The sequence below is a fragment of the Papaver somniferum genome, chromosome 4 (genome assembly GCF_003573695.1).
Source record: "Papaver somniferum cultivar HN1 chromosome 4, ASM357369v1, whole genome shotgun sequence".
In the NCBI taxonomy this organism is placed as follows: Eukaryota; Viridiplantae; Streptophyta; class Magnoliopsida; order Ranunculales; family Papaveraceae; genus Papaver; species Papaver somniferum.
The window spans coordinates 129,598,715-129,618,378 of NC_039361.1; the positions used below are offsets into that span (position 1 = coordinate 129,598,715).

General features: G+C 37.5%; 1 pseudogene; it reads right to left on the reverse strand.

Moving 5' to 3' along the window:
- Positions 1-869: 869 nt before the first annotated feature.
- LOC113276564 lies at positions 870-2,870 on the reverse strand (annotated as a pseudogene).
- Between the last annotated feature and the right edge of the window lie 16,794 nt (positions 2,871-19,664).

Below are 19,664 nucleotides of genomic sequence, written 5' to 3' on the forward strand. Positions count from 1 at the left end.
GGTTTTTCTATGCAACAGTTCTCATTTGGTGTTTGTGGATGGTTAGATTTTAGCCCTTAAATTTGAGCAGATCTGGTTCTTAGTAATCTAGTAATCCTCCCTGAAGTAAGCTAATGTCATCATCGAGCAGATTTGGTTTTGGTTCACCTCTACCGAAAGTCCAGTGTCTAACACAGAGACAAGTTCATCTCTCAGATTTTCTACTAAAGAAGAAGAAAAAGACATTCGAGAAAATGCTGAAACCAGCGAAATATTTTATTACTTGAAAGTCATGGATTTCATGTTAATTTCTAATTTTAATTTGTGTTTTATCATTTCAGTGAGATAGACTGGAAAAGAAAATAGAGATCAAATGTCAGGGAAGATCTTCTTGCCCAACCCAAACAGAAAGAAACTGCTGCGCGAGAAACTTCACTGTCACCTGTTCTCCAAACAATGAAAATCCATTTTACTCCTGTATTTTGAAGTTTCCTGCTTGTATTTCCAGAAAACACAACTGCAGACTGTAGTTTCGAGCTAAAATGCAATTATAGTTATCTTTATTTTTTCTTCGTATAATATGTATTGTTGTATTATGTATCTTGAAATATTTTGAAGTAACTCCAAGAAGACAGATTTGCTAGATTCAAGAAGCCATTGAATTTAATCCTGTTGCTTTCACTCGATATGCCGAATCAAATCCAAGCTGAAACATTCATTATATCTCTTAATAAGGTCGAACAAAAGCAGCGTGACAAACTTCAGTGAAAAGACAAACAAAGATGCAAAAGCAAAACAAGCGAGGAGGGGTAGAAGTAGAAACCATTATGGCATACAACTTTTTACACAACTGATGTCCCAATTTCACTTTGATTTCTGATGACATACAAAATTACAAAGTCAACATAACTTTCTCAGACCATTCAATTATTCAAACTAAGTAAAAGTGAAGTTGTTATGTTCATGAGGTCAGTAAACAAGGGACCATGTATACTAACGATATATGCTGATAGTAATTATTCAACTGAACATTTGAATCCCAAATACTACATGGTTCGAATCCTTTTAGTAAACTATAGGCAGAAAAATCATTACCTTCTTTCCTTAGTTCTTGTGCTGCATTCTCCCACTCTCGGAGCCAGCATAAGGATCTATCGTAACGTTTATTACAGTTGGCTTCCGAGCAAAAAATGATTCCGCAAGGGCAGATTTCAATTCTTCGGGAGTTCCAACAAGATAACCTTTCCCTCCAAAAGCTTCAATTAGGGTGTGATATGCTGCACCTGGAACAAATGAAGTGGGAGCTGGATCATCTTTGTAAGGGCCTCCGATTTCTTCAGGGTTCCTGCGATCACCACCATATACACCACCATTGTTGAAAACAATTACAACAACAGATAACTGGTATCGCACTAATGTCTCGACTTCCATAGCGCTGAACCCAAATCCAGAATCTCCTTCAACAGCAACCACAAGCCGATCAGGCGAAGCAACTGCAACAGCAATGCAATAACCTAAACCGAACCCCATCGTCCCCCAAGTCCCTGCATCTAGCCTTGTCCTAGGCTCTGTCTGAACCAAAACAGCTCGGCCAACATCCATCGTATTTGCACCCTCGGAAACCAAAATCGGAGCAGGGCTTCCCTGTGCTAGAATAGCATCCCTAATGATTCTCATCGGCGTAAGGAAATTAAACGGCACAACATCCTTAGACAACTGCACTTCCATCCTCGAAACATTCTCCTTGGCCTTCTTCATAATCGCTTGGATCCAAGGATGTGTTCTCCCTAAACAGAAAGGATCGTCTTTAATTTCCAAATTAATCCTATCCAAAACCCGCTTCGCATCACCAACCAAACCAACACAAGGTTCTCTAAGAACAACCTCTTCTTTGGACACATCAATCAAAATAAACTTCACATCCTCTGACCACTTTGGGGGTTCACCAAAATGCAACAACCAGTTTAGCCTCGCACCAACAACAACAGCAACATCGCATTGACCAATCGCGAGGCTCCTCGCAGCTGTTGCAGCTAGTTCATGTGTATCAGGAAACAACCCTTTCCCCATAGGAGTCGGTAAGAATGGAATCCCGGTCCTATCAACAAGCCTTTTCAGTGAATCCTCGGCTCTAGCAAACGCCGCACCTTTACCAAACACAATCAAGGGTCTCTTCGCATTCCTAAGTACCGACACAGTAATTTTGGTCAAGACACAGTCAAAAGCTCATTAGCCACAGACTCAGTAACAGTCTGGTGAAGAACATCAGTAGGAACATCAAGATAACAAGCCCCAGGACGACTGAATACAGACGAATTTAAAACAGTTTTAACATCCCCAGGGATTGTTTAATTTCAGTAACCTTAATTGAATACTTGACAAAGGGTTTTACAGCTTGAATCTGATCAAGTTCTTGAAAATCGTCTTTACCAATATCTTTCTGATCACAAGATCCAGAGATCATAACCATAGGCCAACGATTAATAGTAGAATTAGACAAACCAGCTAAACCATGTACACAACCAGGACCAGAAACAGTAAGAAGTATACCTGGTGAACCAGTTAGATAACCATACGCGGATGCAGCATAACCAGCAGATTGTTCATTATGAAAAGCTATGAATCTTATACCTAAAGATACTGCTCTGTTTGCCAGTGATGTTACTGGTATACCTACTACACCAAACATAACTCTGACGCCTGCACGGAACATAGATTGAGCTATGAGAAGGTTGCCGTCCATTTGGGTTTCCGGGGTTTTGTTTGGTGATTCTTCAAGGAGGGTTAGGTTACCGATTTCTGCCATTAGAGAGAGTCTGAGAACAGATGTTCTTGTTGGTGATCAAAATGGGAAAGCAACCACTGGGGATGGAAAATCTGTGTGCTTTGGAACCCACGAACGCACTGAAATATAAGTAAACACTCAACAAATCGGTAACAATTTATATCATGATGACGTTAGTTTGACTATGGGTATCTGATTTTGACCCAAGTCAAAGTTAATAGTTTTCATCTTCACTCTTCTTTCCCTTGGACTAACCCCCAAGATACAAGATTCAAGGTGGCCTCCTAACCGCTATGGTTGTTCAAGGTACTCAAGGGAGCGTTTAAACATTTGGCGCTAAGGAGAAAGCGACATAGTCAAAGTGCCAAACCATTGGTTGCTCCTCTATTTCTCCTAAATTAAACATAAATTTGATTTTATCTTTATTTCTCAATACATTTTTTTTCTCTCCACAAAATCTAAATTTGTATATGTGATTATTGAGGTTATCTTGAGTTGTTTGAAAAAAAAATTCAAAGGAATATTTGCTCGTGGTTGTTGTGGTTCTTTTGAATCTGTTTTGCCAAATTTTCATCCACAAACAACAACAAGGTATGAAAAACAATTTTGAATTGATTTTTTTCTTAATGATGTGTTGTGATTTTTGATTCGAAATTACAATGAATTTAGGGTTCGATAGTGTGGATTGTTTAGTAGTTGTTTATAGTTCTAATTGATTGCGTAGATTGAATTTTATAATTAAAATAAATTTAGGGTTTGCTTTTCACACAAAATATGTATAATGTTGTGGTTATTATGTTTATGATGCTTGTGTAAAAAATTTAGAATTAGGCATGGTATGAGTTTTTAGATTCAACAAGGTTGTTTTAATGAATTGGGTTTGTGGTTTTGCATATGTGGTAGTGGTGTTTGTGGTGAAATTAAAAATGAGATATGGATGGTTTTGATAATTTGTTAATTGACAAATAAATTGAGCATGATTTTATGTTTTGCATAAATTAGATAATGGCGGAGGATATTGATAAGTTTGAGACATTGTCTAGAAGAAATGCTCCATCAAAGCATATAACTGATAGTGATATCATTGATAGTCGTCCTAAGGAAAATTTTAGAAGCAGTTGGGGTAGTGTGAAGGAGTTTTATGAAATAGTGGTTGCAAATAACCCCCTGGCACGTGCGCTTTGTGTCAATTGCGGTTTCTCTTCTGTGTTTTAATTTTCTTTCAAGAATGCGGATCAACAATTGTCTGAAACTATTACGAAGGGGTGGCTGGAGAAGATGAAGACTTCCATTTTCCTGAGTTTGAGTTAGGATTAACACCTCTGGACTTCTATCGATTGACAAGTATTCCAGTTAGAGGAAATAAGGACATTCTAGCACTTTCAGGAAAGATATTTGTTGCAACAGATTATGAAGAAATAAATGAAAAATATTTCTGGGGTGTGTTACAACATTATGAATTTTGAAAGTCAAGGAATGAGTATGTTCCAGTTTGGGAATGAAAGAAAAGTCAATTGCAGTTATCTCACTTGGCTAGATACATAAAAAGTAAACAGTCAACGCGAAATCGAGTAATTGACAATACAAATATTGCCGAGGAATTGAAAAGAATGTTTTTACTTCGGTGTATCGGGTATTTCATGTTTGCATACCTCACTTGAAGAGTTGACAAACATTGGTGTGTTGTGTTGGAAAATTTGAAAAACTTAGGCAACTATGATTGGGGTACTCCTGCACTTGGTAATTTGTATAAATGGCTTAATGTTTGGAGTAGCTATGAGAAGAAGGATACGGGTGGGACGTGTACTATTATTATTTTCGTAACTGCCAACCGGTTTTGAGGAATGACTTAGGAGAAGATGACTTTGATTGTCACCCTTCCATTTCACTTTTTCAACATAGATGCCTGGGGTAATAAAGATCTTCACAAACATTCGGTCACTAGTACTCGGGCTCAAATTGACTTGAGGGCCTATGATACGATAACCTGGCACCCAATGAGGCTAGGTGATGACATTGATGAATTCGTGGATTTTCAGAATTCTTTAGAACGGTTTAAAAACAGGATTGTTTTCAAGGATATTGAAAAGTGAACAAGAGTATCGGTATACTTGGACGAGAGATGTTATATACAAATAATGGGGGAAGTTGTAATCCCATTTGACCCACCTGAGTTGGATGACGCGCAACATGATGAGGATATATTTGTAACAATTCACTTTTATGCAGTTGACTAAATGCAATACCGTCGGTTCTGGAAAAGTAAAAGTGTCGAAACTTTGGTGACAAAAACCGTATATACAAGAACCCATGATGAGTTTGGTGTGAGAAACATTAGTGTCTGTCGGCAGTTGTTTCCAGAATTTGCGCCTCCCAGTATGGCATCACAGTCCTACACATACAACCAATTTGGAGATCACATGACACAACTGCCTCAAGTGGATTGGTCTTTGCCTTTTTATACCCCCTACATTTTCCAAAGCCAACAACAATTCCATTTGATTTTAGAGAAATGAATGTATCATTGGTTAGTAATCTTATGTTGTTTCTTTTTTTCTTCTTCTGTAAACCATTTCTATTAAAATTTTGCGGAAATGTAAACTTTTTATTCTAATTTTTGCAGGAGGAGTTGCAACAATTTTCTACAGAACAATACTTGTTTAACCATGATAGTCATCAAGTGGTGTATAAAGAGTCGAGGCATCATTTTCACCGAGGTTCTTATTCAGCAAACCCTTCTTCTTCACAAGCATCTGATGTTCTTTATAATTGGAGTTAAGAAGAACAAACTTTGGGAGGCACCTATGTTGCAGACGCATCTTTCCAGCAAACTTATATTCGTCGTGTTACAAAAACATGAATCAAAGTAAATGGATTCAGATAGGAAGTTACCTGCGGAAAACCCGAAACCCCCAGGATCGATTGATTGTTGTTATAAGCCTTTTCTTTGAGAATCCTTCTTCGTCCTTCCAGTTGCAGTGAGGCCTTGAATATACTCTACTAGAGAATATACTTCTAGATCACACCCTAGTCTCCTAGAGAAGTAATGGAAGACATAGTTTCTATAAACCCTATGTTTTGCGGCAGTAGTTTCATAAGTCAATAAGAATAACAAATATTCTTATATATAGGATAGGAGATAGGAAGTAGTCACCCTTAGGGTTCTCACTTCTTTGCATGACTGATTCCACAATTCCTCCACTGCATATGCGGGCATATATATGGACTTAGTCATGGGTCAATACAACGACCAAATACTAACATTTCCCACTTGCACGCATATAATATAGTACTCTCATTTACACATTACCAAACTCTTCATACTGGATATAGAGTGTGCGACCTCACGAGCATTACACAAATGGCAGGAGTACGGTGATTAAGTTTTCACTAAACTAACCAAAGTACATCACTTACTAACTTCTCGTTTTCACCTCAGATAATTTGACTACACCCGATGCAATACTCTTAATCCCTCAAAGAAGCAGTATTGTACCCACACATATAAATTGTATTCATGATTTTCGACAGACGAAAAACGCTGGCCAGCAATGAATCACAACTCATGGTGTATCATCAAATTTTCTTCCAAAAAATCCATATCAATCCAATTCAACTTAATAGCTTTCCTAGACATGTATCATATTACGGAAATATGTATCGTATTAGAAAACATGCTAAAGTAGCATCATTAAGTATCCTATTCATGACATAAACCCAAGTCAAAGGGGTAAAAGAATTGGATATTAATCCAGTGGCTCACACAACAATGAAGCAGGGAATCACTCATTGCTCCCACATTTGGTCGACTTAGCACATACAGTATGCGTATGCTATGGTGTTCTCTTAAGTGGGCATGTCTTGCGTTAAAAATATACACCATACAGATCTAAGTCTAGTCGCTAAAAAGCGCCTAACCTGAATTTCTAAACCCAGTCATACACATAGATACTATTTAGAAAATCACATCTGGCTTTATAACAGGCTTCATTAAGTGGTGGTCAAACTTAATGATTAATCTCTTTGAGATCTCATCTTAGACATACTAAGGCGACTTTTACAATTTAGAAAAGAATCAAAAGATTGTTACAAAAACAAGTAGTTTTTGAAATACAAATTCCCAAAAACTTCTTTTCTCTTTTCTCATCCTGCTCGCTATACTAAGCGCCAACGCGAATCACCTGTTGTAGTATTAATTTTGCGGTAAATAAGAATTCGTTGCTCGGACTTAAAAATATTTTTAAAACAAAAATATATACAAAATTTGTCACAGGATCAAGAGACACTGGGACTCAGGATTCCACCATTAATCATTCACAGGATTCATATATTTATTCCAAATAGTTATAGCTCAAATAATAAGGACTCTCATTCTTGCCAAGGTAGATTTTTAGAATATTAACTGTAAATCGAAAGCATGGCATATCAAAAGCACTATGACCAAGCATAAACCATCAAATGAAATGACAATCAATTAAGAAAAATCATAAAACGATTAATAAAAAGTGCAAGTAGTCAAAAAGAATTAAATATAATTATCATATGCGTGAAATATGGCTTCCTCCATCATCCACGTATTGGGGTTTAGCTACTCATATTAATCATGTTCTCAAAATACATTTTTATAGCTCAAAAAGTTGATTAAAAGATGAGAAAATGTTAAAACAAAGATTCGCAACAGTTATAAGCGTTACAATTGCACTGTATAAAACAAAACTGAAGTGTATGAAAGAACGATACAACCTTAGTACTGTAAACAGCGACACAAGTGAACTGTTGCGGGTACTGTTGAAGAACGACGCTTCTGGAGCGTCAGTTCTTCATCTTCTTCCTCCTCCTCGAGCGCAGCAGCAGAAACAGGAGAGATTTCTCCCCTTCGCTTCTCTCGGCTCCAAAACTTCCCCAAACTCTTGATAACCCTCTATCAGCTCCCAAAGGTCCCTTTTATACCCAACAGGCGCAACGAATCACTCGCAATAACTCCACATAATCCTCCATTACTCGGAAAATATTTTTTCCATTTTCTTCACTGTCAGCCGAGATATGATCTTCTCCATCCCCTCTGCCTGCGCATATGAGCTGTAATACTTCCATAGTTGCATTAACACTTAAGAAGATCAGATATCTTCCCCATTTAGTCCACAAAACTTCCCAAAAATTCCTCTCACAAAGAACTCGAGCGTATCTCCCCTGTTTAACTCTTGATTGAAAGTTAGCGGATTCTAGCCAAATTTAACTCATTCCAACGCTCAGAATAATCTTGTTATACTCAATAGATATGACCCAATTAATTCCAGCCACTTAGTCTCTCCACAAATCCATCGAAAATCAATTTGAAAATCTGCCAGGGAGAGAATATATTTTCCCGCCAAAACCATTATTTGAATTTTTTGTTTCCCGCCAAAATTGTTCTTGATGTTTTGATCAATTGGTGATTATCCAGCCAATTCTAACTGAATTCGATCATACCACTATCTCTGTTTAGCTCAATGGAAGATACCCAATGATTTTTAGCTGTTTAGTCTCACTATAAGACCTCCAAAATCCTAATTTGACAGCACTATTCACCCATTTTCCCTCCAAAATTCAAATATTTGAAATATTGAAGATGGTGTCCCCCTAATCCAGTTTGGGTGTCCCCCTAATCCAGTTTGGGTGTCCCTTTAGCAATTTGGGCTGAAATAGTAATTTTGGGTGGAAATAGTAATTTTATGGGTTCTTCCAGGACATTTCTGGGATGTTTCCGGTGCAGTTCTGGGGTACTTCCGGTGCGCTATCAACGGAGCTCCAAACGCCGCATTTTAAACCAATTTCGCCTCAAAAGATTATTTCTCCAAAAACACCTATAAATAAATAAAACACCATAATAAGTATAAAAATGGGCACTAACAGTATATACAAATGAGATATATTAGACACATAAATGCGTCTATCAAATACCCCCGAACTTATTATTTGCTAGTCCCGAGCAAATCAAAACTACAAAATAAAATCCTAACTCACTTTCGCAGGCATCGTTGATTGCATTTAGCATATGCAATAATTCTTTAAACCCCTAGGTGTCCCTAGCGGCCGAGTTATAGTCTCGGGAGGGCTTACCAGAGATATACCCACAAAATCATTACTCCGGACCCTAGATATTTAGGCAAAATCTTAGAAAGCACTAAAGAACCTCCTTGGTTGGCATACTTATTAATTACAGGAGGAAGTACCCTGATGCGAAATTCCAATTGTTGTACACGAGTTTTCACTCAAGCATACTAAAATTCATATAAGTGACAGAGCTCTACTAAGATAGTTTCACGATGGACATCATACTCGGAGTCAGACTAATCATATGGATAGATTAAGAGATGGATATAGAAAAATATAGATGGTTTTGATGTTGACTAAGTGAACGGTGTTTCTCATATCTGTTTGAAGGGCACTGCCAAAATAATCCTATCCTAAATGACTGAGATAGTCTGACTAGTATCAAATCACTGGCATATACAAGGGAACCAGTGTAAGATAATCCTAACTCTAGGTCAACACAACTGGCATATACAAGGGTTCCAGTGGTCGACTTTATTGAATTTTAAACCGTTTGGTCAAATGGTCTGGTCTAAATTTTTTTATTTTTTTTTCATAACTTTTTTTTTTCATTCTCAGTCACTCTATTTTACCCTAGCAGTGGTAACAACTTGAATCGTAAGCCCCACCTAATCACCTAGAGAAACATAGTTTAAAAATAAAATAAAATAGAAACAGAAATGAAAAGGACTCAACAAAATATGGCGAAACTATCATGTTATTTCTAACACCTGAGCTTTGTGCTTTTATGAATAGACTCTTTAGATGTTTCCATCTATTCAGATTGGTCCCTCAACTCCTAAAACAAAAATGCTTCCATCCACTTAGATTGGTTAGTGCCATCCTAAATAAGCATAAATTTTTAGGCTCTGGAGTTTATTTATTATGCAACTAAAAAGTTTCTCCTATACCCCCAAACTTAAATCTAACATTTTCCTCAATGTTCTAAAGATAATATTAAAAACATGAACAAGGATAAACGGTTACCATTTGAAGCAAAAGAGTTAAGGAAATATATTACCGTGTTGCATGAGCATGGGATACCTCCCAAGAAGTGCTAAGTTTAAAGTCTTCAGCCAGACTTAGGAAAGGATTAGTCAAATTGAACCATAAAGTAACAGTCGAAATAACTGTGGGTCTTCAAAACTAAATAGAGCTGACCAAAGGAAACTGCAATGAACCAAGAAAATGAACAAGACTAGCAAGCCCTTACTTAGTTTCCTGATTAAGAAATTTATATCTAATTGTGGTTCAGGTTCAGGTTCCATGAAAGGGTCTAAATAGAAAATTTTCATAGGCTGCGTTTCTTCATAAGTGGGATCCGAATCATTAGGTCCTAGAGTCTTGAAAAAATCAAATATGATATTAGAAGCGCATAATAATAACCTAAATAACTGAGGATCCTCTAATTCAATAAGATTTGACTTACATAATTGACCACAATGAGAGTAGTGGTCATTCTTAAGCAAATGTGTCGATTCTAATTTCCTAAAGCATTTAGGTTTAGTCTCACAACTTAATATTCGACACATTTGGAATATAAACGTTCCCACAGTTGGAAGAAAACTATTTAGTGGGAAAACAAAGTCAATATGGGGATCATAGCCTGGGAAAACCACATCAACCAGAGGATGGGTTTCTAACGACTGAACTTCTTCCTGGAGAGCATTAGGTTCGGGAAAACGAGTATGAAGGTAATCTTGTAAAATTGTCGAGGCAGAGATATCAAGTCCTAAGTGAAGGGACTCTCTGAGAGTTAAAGGTAAGGCACTAGGAAGGTGATAATCACCCCCAAACTTAGAGTTTTCAGTGTCTCTAGATAGACTAGTTACAATCTCCCTAATTTCTGGATCATTAGATTCTTGAAAATGGTCAATTGATTCTTCTAATTTATTATCAGGTAGTGCATCTTTACTCATCTCTACGTGTATATCTTCTTCATCTAATACTATTGTTTATAAGTCGCTAGATGGTGGCTCTCTAAAAGAGTCACAAACTAATACCGTAAGTGCACGATGTCGAGGTGTAGAACAATGCAAATACGGGTCGAATCCACAGAGACTAGGGTGTGTAAGTTGAAGTTTCCTAAACTGTTTTCTAAGCTTAACAGAGAACAAAGGCAGTAGCCAAAGGCAAGGCAGTGAAGTAAAATAAAGATGACAGTGACTAAAAGCACTAGGGAATTTGAATCCACCCAATAATCCTAAGCTAAGGCAATACCTATTCAAATTATGTTCTTGTTCCTTTCCAGAGAAGGATAAAATGGATAATATGCCAACCATTCTCACTAACTCACCCCTAGCAGAAACTGTCTTCTTACAGTACAGCCTATCACAGGTTCATTTGATCAATTTAGCTAACTATCATCCCTAACAGGATAAAATGGATAATAATTCTAGCTATGTTATCTAATTCACTCCTAGCATGAACTGTCTTCTCACAGTACAACTCATCACAAGTGCATTTGAATGCTTTAGCTAGTAATTATCCTACAATAGTGAACATCATAAGAACATTAAATTGAACAGAAAATTTCTCAACATATGACTAAGGGTTTCATCTACACCCTAGCAAGAGTAATTAGAACATATTGACAGTAATTGTAAACATGATAAACATAAAGAGTAATTGAAATTGAAACTTGGAATTACATTTAAAGTAAAAACTAACCCTTGAGGCACTGGCTATTCCAGTCCTCTTGGGTGAAGCACTGGCTAGTCCAGGCATGCCTCAATTCGTCACCCAAGCATTCAATTTATACATGCAAGCTCAAAAAATCAAAAACCCCCAAATCAGTGAAACTAGGGTTTCACCAAATACGAAATTCACTCACCTAACTCTCTGATTTCTTCTTCTCTTTCGTCGACCCATGCTTCCATATCTTCTTCTCTATCTTCCCATACCTTTGATTTCTTCTCTAACTAACCTATATCATCAACCCCTAAAACTAGGGTTTTAGAGAGAAAGAAAGATCGAGAGGTTGATGTAATAGGTAGGTAGAGTGATGGGTTTGGTTGTTATACGTGGTGGGTATGGTGGTGATTGAGGTGGAGTTGGTGGGGGAGCAAGTGGTAGTGATGGCGACAGTGCAGTGGAGTTGGTGGAGGCGCTGTGAAGAAGAAGAAGGAGGAGACGAAGAAAACCCGATAGAATGAATTAGGTGTTGTTTGTTTTGGGAAAATATGTTAGGGTTCTAAGGTGTGTATCGGGAACATCAAGATTTGATGTCTTGCAAAGCTGAGCCGTGGGATAACATCTTCTGGAACGGATCTAACGGCGATATGGAGACAGATCATGAGCGACCGTTGGATGCAAAAGTACAACGAAACTGACGGCTCAAGATCGAGTAAGGTGCTGTGGTGTGAAGCGGTTGTAGCAAATTTGATGTACTGGCGATGAAGCGACCGTTGGATTCAGATGAGGATCCAATCTGACGGCTACAGGAGAAGTGGTTGTGAATTTGGGTTTTGGTGTGGGAGATAAGTTGGGCTTGGGATAATTCCGAGCCCATTTCTTCTTTAAGATCAATTTCCTCCTTGTTGAGCCCATTTCTAGCCTTTTGGTCTTGCGCACAACATTCTTCACAGCTTCCTTGCGTAATTCTTCTCGGCTTCCACCACTTTTCTGCTCTTTTCGCTCCGTAATTCCATCCAAACTTTATTTAGTACCTAAAAATGCAAAATTAATTAATAAAAATATTTATTCTTGAAAACAAAGAAAATACAGAATATGGGATAAAATGTAGAATTAATGCACAAAAGATGAGTTAAATGCCAAGAAAAATATATAGAAATATGCACTTTTTAGCACTCATCACTAGACTCAAAAACAGCATTTTCGGAATAAACCCGTTCCTCTAAACCACTATCGGCTTCGTAATCAAAAGGAAAAACTACATCGTCTAAAACGGTGGTATCCCTAATCAAATCCTCGTCCTTTTGAATAGGTGAATAATCATAAAAATTATCTGGATTTGAACTAGAAATAATATAATCATTATAAAGCTCAATTGGATTAATAGATTCCTGATCACTATGCCTACATATTTCAGATTCTTCATTACTACTATCCTCATCATCATAATAATACAAAGATGATTGAACCTTATCTAAATAAGTAGTGTCTTTTATTCTAGCCTCGTCCTCTAAATTAGGCAAATATTCACTATTGATATCAAGGGTAGAATTAGAAACCCTATTTTGGAAATTTAGATTATTTCGAGCAGCATTAGCCAACTGTTCATTTTCTGCCTATAGACGTGCCTGAATTTCACTGAGCATAACACTTATACGTTTACCACTCTCGTTTATCATCTCAGAATATCGTGTACACTCTTCTTTTGAACTATTCATTGCAACTAAACGTTTATACGTCCTTTCAATCCGTTGTTGGGTCTCTTCTAGAGATGGAACAGGTTCAGAAATATCATAATCAGGACTAGTTTCCAAAAACGAGTAACCAGTACTACAATGTTCCTGATTTTCTTGGTCGTAAGACCAATTCGCGTGTGGATATTAATTGGGCTCACCATGGTATGAACCATAACCTTGAAAAGGTTGGCGTTCCCAACTACTATTCCCACCATAGTCATAAAAATGATGATGTTCATATTCAAATTCAGATCGATACTCATTGTATTGGCTTCTGTGATACCAGTTCGACATTCTTAATTGCAAGGGAATTCTACACAATCACAAACAAGGCTGACTCGACCAAATCAAACCTACTGATTTCTAGCAAACAAAAAGCATGATGGCTCCACTTAGATTGTTTCTAGACCAGCTTCTAATCCTTCGAAAGGGAATTCGTTACAATTTAAGCAAACCCCTCTGGAATCAATCCGAGTTAAAGTAAGTTGAATCGAGGCGAGGGAAGCTCAGTGGATCTTTGATACCCAAAGCCTCACCGGTACAAGGCGGCGCAGTCACGCATTCAACTTACAGAAACCATCAAGAACTTTGAAGTATGCTTAAAAGAGTAACCAATATTTTTCGAAAGATTTTCCTAACAAGCTCGTTACCCTATCAGTCTCGTTCTAATCAAATTTTAAGCTTGGGTTCGCGTTAGGTTTCGTTTACCTAAGGAGGGCAAGAAGGGAACGGTGATGAAATCCGAACCCTTATCTTATATGGCCAGTTCTTGCCCTTTACTAGGAAATTAAAGCATCCGGTTCAGTCCTCAACATATAATCACCTTAAGGCAGACAGTAAACCCGCTGAAAGGAGATTCGCGGGTGTTTAGAAGTTTACCTCCCGTACCAGACGGGCGAAGAACCGCTGTAGTCGACTCGGACCACTGACTCCGGTGTCAGTTTGCGAACCCGAGGGGCGGAGACGATATAGTAGTCGTCGTCCTTCCCTGCACATAGTTTATATATAATTTTATTTTATTTTTAATTAATAATACCCTTCCGTAGGGTATGAAAAATAATGTCCCAAAATTTAAATTCCAAAGTCCATAAAAAAAAAGTGCAAAAGAAAAAATAAAGTCTAAGAAAAATAAAAAGTCTAAAAAAATAAAATAAAATACAAATATCTCTCTTTTTTTCTCTCTCTTTTTTTTATCAAAATAAAAAAAAATAAAAAATCTTCCCCTTTCGCCCCTTTCGCTTTGCCTTTTACTCCAGTCTTTAAGTATTCACCAAAAACTTTGGCAAAATTTTCTTTCGCTCCAACTTCCAAAATCTGAAAGAAAAAGACAAAAAACCAAAAACGTAAAGAAGAACAAAAATAAAAATAAATAAAAATAAACCTAAAAAAAAATTAAAAAAAAATCTATACACAAGTCCACGTCGGCGGCGCCATTTTTGTTGTAGTATTAATTTTGCGGTAAATAAGAATTCGTTGCTCGGACTTGAAAAGATTTTTAAAACAAAAATATATACAAAATTTGTCACAGGATCAAGAGACACTGGGACTCAGGATTCCACCATTAATCATTCACAGTATTCATATATTTATTCAAAATAGTTATAGCTCAAATAATAAGGACTCTCATTCTTGCCAAGGTAGATTTTTAGAAGATTAACTGTAAATCGAAAGCATGGCATATCAAAAGCACTATGACCAAGCATAAACCATCAAATGAAATGACAATCAATTAAGAAAAATCATAAAACGATTAATAAAAAGTGCAAGTAGTCAAAAGAATTAAATATAATTATCATATGCGTGAATATGGCTTCCTCCATCATCTCAGTATTGGGGTTTAGCTACTCATATTAATCATGTTCTCAAAATACATTTTTATAGCTCAAAAAGTTGATTAAAAGATGAGAAAATGCTAAAACAAAGATTCGCAACAGTTATAAGCGTTACAATTGCGCTGTATAAAACAGAACTGAAGTGTAGTAAAGAACGATACAACCTTAGTGTTGTAAACAACGACACAAGTGAACTGCTGCGGGTACTGTTGAAGAACGACGCTTCTGGAGCGTCAGTTCTTCATCTTCTTCCTCCTCCTCGAGCGCAGCAGCAGCAGCAGGAGAGATTTCTCCCCTTCGCTTCTCTCGGCTCCAAAACTTCCCCAAACTCTTGATAACCCTCTATCATCTCCCAAGGGTCCCTTTTATACCCAACAGGCGAAACGAATCACTCGCAATAACTCCACATAATCCTCCATTACTCGGAAAATATTTTTTTCCATTTTCTTCACTGTCAGCCGAGATATGATCTTCTCCATCCCCTCTGCCTGCGTATATGAGCTGTAATACTTCCATAGTTGCATTAACACTTAAGATGATCAGATATCTTCCCCATTTAGTCCACAAAACTTCCCAAAAATTCCTCTCACAGAGAACTCGAGCGTATCTCCCCTGTTTAACTCTCGATTGAAAGTTAGCGGATTCTAGCCAAATTTAACTCATTCCAACGCTCAGAATAATCTTGTTATACTCAATAGATATGACCCAATTAATTACAGCCATTTAGTCTCTCCACAAATCTATTGAAAATCAATTTGAAAATCTGCCAGGAAGAGAATATATTTTCCCGCCAAAACCATTATTTGAATTTTTTGTTTCCCGCCAAAATTGTTCTTGATGTTTTTATCAATTGGTGATTATCCAGCCAATTCTAACTGAATTCGATCATACCACTATCTCTGTTTAGCTCAATGGAAGATACCCAATGATTTTTAGCTGTTTAGTCTCACTATAAGACCTCCAAAATCCTAATTTGACAGCACTATTCACCCATTTTCCCTCCAAAATTCAAATATTTGAAATGTTGAAGATGGTGTCCCCCTAATCCAGTTTGGGTGTCCCTTTAGCAATTTGGGCTGAAATAGTAATTTTGGGTGGAAATAGTAATTTTTCTGGGTTCTTCCAGGACATTTCTGGGATGTATCCGGTGCAATTCTGGGGTACTTCTGGTGCGCTATCAACGGAGCTCCAAACGCCGCATTTTAAACCAATTTCGCCTCAAAAGATTATTTTTCCAAAAACACCTATAAATAAATAAAACACCATAACAAGTATAAAAATGGGCACTAACAGTATATACAAATGAGATATATTAGACACATAAATGCGTCTATCATCACCTGTGTGAGTTGGCCGATTCTTGCCCGTAAACAACTTCAAATATACGTACACATGAATAGTATATTTGAATTCTATAAAACGTATTTAATCAAGAAAACAATCATTACTCATTCATTCACTCAAAAATAATAATAATGTCATCGAACAATAATCAAATGTTTTACATATCAAATCCTAGTCAATCCCATGTTCTCTACATGAGATTGGAAAAAAACTCTTGGCATTGGCTTGGTCAAAGGGTCAGCCGACATCTTATTTGTTGAGATATGTCTAAGAACAACCTTTCTTTGTGCAACTACATTACCTATGAAATGGAATCACCTACCAATATGTTTGGTTTTTCCATGGTATTTGGGATCCTTCACATATGCAAGAGCTGATGTGTTATCACTATGAAGCACCACCGCATCCTTTGCATTTTCTGAGACACCAAGGCTCTTAAGAAATCTCCTTAACCATACAGCTTCTTGGACAACTGCTGAAAGTGCAACATACTCTGCTTCCATAGTGGAAAGAGAAACACACTTCTGTTTGTTACTACACCAAGTGATTGCTCCACCTCCTAGTTTAAACACATAACTTGAAGTAGACTTATACTCATCTTTATCGTTGCCCCAATCGGCATCGCTAAATCCTTTAAGTCTAATATCATCACCATAGTAACAAAAGAGAAGATCAGCAGTCCCTTTAAGATAATGAAATATCCTTTTGACCGTTTTCCAATGATCCGGTCCAAGGTTACTTTGGTAACGGCTTACCATACCCAATGCAAAACTTATGTCAGGTCTAGTACACAACATCGCATACATTAGACTCCCAACTGTGGATGCATAAGGTATTTTGGACATATAATTCTTTTCTTCTTCAATCTTTGGGCATTGATCTTTACTTAGGACCAAAGTTCTATCCATAGCAGTGTCAATGGGTTTGCAATCATGCATTCAAAAACGTTCAAGAATCTTCTTTATGTAAGTCTCTTGTGACAAACTAAGAATCTTTCTTGAGCGATCTCGTGTGATCTTAACACCTAATACATAATTAGCTTCACCCATGTACGTCATTTCAAAATTAGAGGACAGCCACTTCTTAGTGGCGACAATACCTTCAAGATCATTACCAGCTAATAGTATATCGTCGGCGTACAATACTAGGATAAGAAAACTTTCCTTGGATCGTTTAATGTACACACAATGGTCTTCCTCAATCATCTCATAACCAGCAGAGGTGATAGACTGATGGAAACGCATATACCATTGTCTAGACGATTGCTTAAGGTCATAAATAGAACGTTTGAGACGGCAAACTTTGCGCTCTTGTCCTTTGACCTCAAAACCCTTGGGTTGAGACATGTAAATCTCTTCATCCAGTTCTCCATTGAGAAATGCCGTTTTAACATCCATTTGGTACAATTCTAAATCCAAATGTGCCACTATAGCAAGCATGAGACGAATTGAGGCAAACCTCACCACAGGGGAAAAAGTTTCCTCATGGTCAATACCCTCTTGTTGGGTATATCCCTTCGCTACTAGGCGAGCCTTGTATTTGTCAATTGAACCATCTGCCTTGCGTTTAATTTTAAAGACCCATTTATTTCCAATAGTCTTTCGCCCAGGCGGAAGGTCAACATAATCCCAAACATCATTGTCTTTCATTGATATTATTCCATTCTGCATGCCAACAATCCATTTTCTGCTAGCAGGTGATGAAACCGCTTCTTCGTAAGAAGTAGGTTCATCCTCAATACTCGCAGCACACATTAATATTCCCCCTTCAATCTCAAAACAACGACGGAGTACTTTTTGACGCTTACTTCTACGTGTCTCAAGGTCTTGGGGCTCTAGTGTGATACTCACACTAGGATGAAGATCACTCTCACTATCTTCAGCAGGTATAGGTTGAGAAACTAATTCCCTACCCTCTCTAGAAGATGGTAAGATGTCAACATTCTCTTATATTTTAAAGAGTTCCAAGTCCTTGTTAATGTCACCGATGCGAGGAAAATCATCTTCAATGAAAACAATGTCTCTGGACTCTACTTCAGTCATTCCTCCACTTGGATGTTCACCATACATCACATAACCTTTTGAGCAATCATAATATCTTATAAAGACAAGCTTTCTTGCTCTAGGTCCTAGTTTCCCGAACACATGGGAAGTGTTGTGAACAAAACCAGCCGAACCCCATGGGCGCAAATTCCCTAAATTGGGTTTTTCGCTTTTCCATAGTTCATATGGTGTAGTAGGAACTGACTGTGATGGGACACGGTTTAAAATGTAGGCCACAGTCATAATAGCATCCCCCCAAAAAGATATTGGGAGGTTGGCTTGGGACATCATTGATCTTACCATATCCAATAATGTTCTATTCCTTCTCTCTGCAACACCATTTTGCTGCGGAGTATAGGGAATAGTAAGCTGCCTGGTTATACCCTTTGTCTCACAAAATTCTTTGAACATATCTGATAAGTATTCACGTCAACGGTCAGTACGGAGAATCTTCAAACTCTTCCCAGATTGATTCTCAACCTCTGCTACAAAGCGCTTGAAACAATCCAAGGCTTCGTAGCGGTGAGCTATCAAATATACATAACCAAATCGCGTGTAATCATCAATAAATGTAAGAAAATAGGAATAACTATGCCTAGCTTTAACATTCATAGGTCCACAGATGTCAGAATGTACCAACTCAAGAGGTTGAGTAGCACGTTTAGCCTTACCAAAAGGCTTTCTACAAGCTTTGCCTTCTAGACAAGGTTCAAAAACGGGTAAGGAAACTTTAGCGAGTGAGCCAAGATGGCCTTCTCGAGCTAACCTTGTCATCCTATCTTGCCCAATGTGGCCTAGTCTAGCACGCCAAGTCATACAATCATCAACAATACTACTACTAGCATTAGTTACTAAAACATCATAAGAAAAAGAACTAAACAAATGTAATTTAAAGAAGTTATTACTTAAATAACCATGTCCAAACAAAATACCATCATAAATGATGTCCAATCTGCCGTCTTCAATTTTAAAAGAATATCCAAAACTAAGAAGTGCAATAACTGAAAGTAAATTATGATGAATTCCAGGTACATAAAGCACATCGTGAAGTGTTAAAATGCGTCCATAGCGCATATGAAGTTGATAAGTACCAACTCCTACAACTTCCTCACTTGAGCCATTGCCCATGTAAACTCTTTGTGTACCACGTGAAAGATGTCGATAATTTACGAACCCCGCTCGATCTCGAGCTACATGTCTTGTTGCTCCCGTATCTACAATCCATTTAGGGAGAGAGTGA